Source organism: Sceloporus undulatus, chromosome 6 (genome assembly GCF_019175285.1).
Source record: "Sceloporus undulatus isolate JIND9_A2432 ecotype Alabama chromosome 6, SceUnd_v1.1, whole genome shotgun sequence".
Classification (NCBI taxonomy): Eukaryota; Metazoa; Chordata; class Lepidosauria; order Squamata; family Phrynosomatidae; genus Sceloporus; species Sceloporus undulatus.
Window position 1 is genome coordinate 114,220,935 of NC_056527.1, and position 3,202 is coordinate 114,224,136.

A 3,202-nucleotide genomic window follows, 5' to 3' on the forward strand; every position below is an offset into this window, starting at 1 on the left:
TTATTTTTGGGGCAGGGGAACATTGATTCAGGTAGCATAGGTTTTTTTGGGGGGGGGGGGCATTGGTTCAGCTAGCATAGGTTGTCTTTCAGAAGTTTTATGAGGTACTTAGGATTCTCTGCTGAAGGGCTCATGGATTCCTAGCTCATAGAATCCTAGAGTTAGAAGAGATCACAAGTGCCATCTCATCCAACCCCTTGCCATACAGGAGAACACTACTAAAGCACTCCTGAAAGATACCCATCCAACCTCTGTTTAAAGACCTCCAAAGGCAAAGTATACAGGCTGTAGCACTGTAGTCCAGGACAATGTGATAAAACTCTTTAGGAGAAATCCCAAGAATCTCACCAAACTACAAATTTCTGGATTCTGTAGGATGGAGCTTTGACCGCAAAAATGGAATGAAACTACAATATTATAAGGTGTAGTGCAGGTACATTCAGATACGCTGCCTCCTTTTATGCTATCCTAAGTCTGCCAGCTACCAACTTCTATGTCTGCCAACTCCATCAGCAGCTGTTGGCTTCCATGTCAGTTGGGTGATGAATACACCACAGACTTTAGTTCAGACCCTAAATGATCTATCCAAGCCTTGGAACCCTATCTCTCAAATAGGTTCAGTACCATATATAACCTCTTTAAAGCTCAAACTATAAGCCGGAGTGGATATAGCTACTCTTGTATGATGAGAGGTTTCTAAAAGCTTTGGTCTATATAAACCAAGGATGGACAACTTCATGGATGCTGGAGGTCAACTTCTATATCTTTACCCTCTCTGGCACAGTGTTGCTTCTGTCTGGCCTTTTTGATTGCCTGGATGGGGAAATGGCAGCAGTGGCAGCTCTTTGGCACTTTCCTCCAAAGTAACACCAAGAGTTGAAGGGGTCGATGCTGCTTTTACATTCACCTGGGATGAACTAAGCTCTTGCCTTTCACCCTTCTGTTCAGAGAAGGGAATGGTTCCCTTTTTTATAAGGGTTATCTTAACTCTTACTTTTACATACTTTTTAACATATGTGCATTTTCTTAGCTCTCTCTGCACCTGGTCATCTCCTACCCACATCCCACAGCCACCATTTCCCCTAGTTCCCTCCTCATCCATCCAGCCATTAGCATGAACACAAGTTGCTATGTGAAGTCAAAGGCTTTCATAGAATCATAGAGTTGGAAGAGACCACAAGGGCCATCCAGTCCAACCCCCTGCCATGCAGGAAATCCAAATCAAAGCATCCCCAACAGATGGCCATCCAGCCTCCGTTTGAAGACCTCCAAGGAGGGAGACTCCACTACATTCCGAGCAAGTTTGTTGCACTGTCGAACAGCCCTTACTATCAGGAAGTTCCTCCTAATGTTGAAGTGGAATCTCTTTTCCATTGCTCCGGGTCCTAGTCTCTGGAGCAGCAGAAAACAAGCTTGCTCCCTCCTCAATATGACATCCCTTCAAATATTTAAACAGGGCTATCATATCACCTCTTAACCTTCTTTTCTCCAGGCTAAACATACCCAGCTCCCTAAGGCATTCCTCATAGGGCATGGTTTCCAGACCTTTCACCATTTTAGTTGCCCTCTTTTGGATACGCTCCAGTTTCTCAATGTCCTTTTTGAATTGTGGTGCCCAGAACTGGACACAATATTCCAGGTGAGGCCTGACCAGAGTAGAAAATAGTGGCACTATTACTTCCCTTGATCTAGACACTATACTTCTATTGATGCAGCCTAAAATCGCATTGGCCTTGTTAGCTGCCACATCGCACTGTTGACTCATGTTCAACTTGTGGTCTACTTGGACTCCTAGATCCCTTTCACACGTTGTCTCCTTAACCCAGGTGTCCCCCATCCTATATCTGTGCATTTATTTTTTCACCCTAAGTGCAGTACCTTACATTTCTCCCTTTTGAAGTTCATTTTGTTAGCTGTGGCCCAGCTTTATTCAGGTCATTTTGAATTTTGATCCTGTCCTCTGGAGTATTAGCTATTCCTCCTAATTTGGTGTCATCTGCAGATTTGATAAGTATGCCCCCAATTCTGTCATCCAAGTAACTGATAAAGATGTTGAACAGTACTGGGCCCAGGACAGAGCCCTGTGGGACCCGACTGGTCACTTCTCTCCAGGATGAAAAGGTGCCATTGTTGAGCACCCTTTGGGTTCGTCCCATCAACCAGTTACAAATCCATGTAACAGTTCCCTTGTCTAGCCCACATTTTACAAGCTTGTTTGCAAGAATGTCATGGGGAACTTTGTCAGAGGCCTTACTGAAATCAAGATATACTATATCCACAGCATTCCCTTCATCTAACAAGCTGGTAATTTTATCAAAGAACGAGATAAGTTTTGTCTGGCATGACTTCTTTCTCTGAAATCCGTGTTGACTTTTTGTGATTATGGCATTGCTTTCTAGATGTTCACAGACTCTCTTTTTAATGATCTGCTTGTCATGCCCAGCCTGGAGGATGGCTTGGAGGACTCAGAGGATGAGCTAGAGCCCCTGGGACCTGAACCTGTAATGGAGGAGCCAGAGCCCCTGGGGCTTGAACCTGTAATGGAGGAGCCAGAGGCTGGCCCTAGTTCTGCTGGAGCAGAGTCTGTGGCCCCTCCAGAGGTTCAGCAGTCAAGTTTGCCTGGTGCCGAGGCTGTGGACATGGAGGAGGATCTGGGCAGTGTGCCTACCTTCAAGGAGCGTCGAGCAGAAAGAGAGGGCCTTCGAAGATCTCGGAGGCTTTATCAGAAGCGTCTTCGTAATCAGGCACAGCTGAAGGCCAGCTCCTTGCCTTCTTAAGCACCTGGAGCATGTGTGGTTCTTTGCCAGTGGATATCTGACTCTTTTAGAGGAAAGACTCTGTCTCTGGCTCCTTTGGCTCCTTGCCTTCTAGCTTATCCTGACTACCCGGAAACCTTGACCTTGGACTGCTTATTCGACCTGCCTCTCTGATACCCTGAACCTCGGACCGTCTGACAATTCTCTTGGCAATCCCTTTTGGTAGAGCTATTGTGAATTTCCTGGACTTTGCTGTTCGGGGAGGGGTTTGTTTGTTGGAGAACTAGCTGTCTTATCAGCCTTTTGGCTGCTTTCCCGGACACTGCTCCTGAATCTTTCCTGGTATTGATGTCAGACTAACTGGACGATAATTGTTGGGATCCTCTTTTTTCCCCTTTTTGAAGATGGGAACAACGTTTGCCCTCCTCCAGTCTGCTGGGATTTCT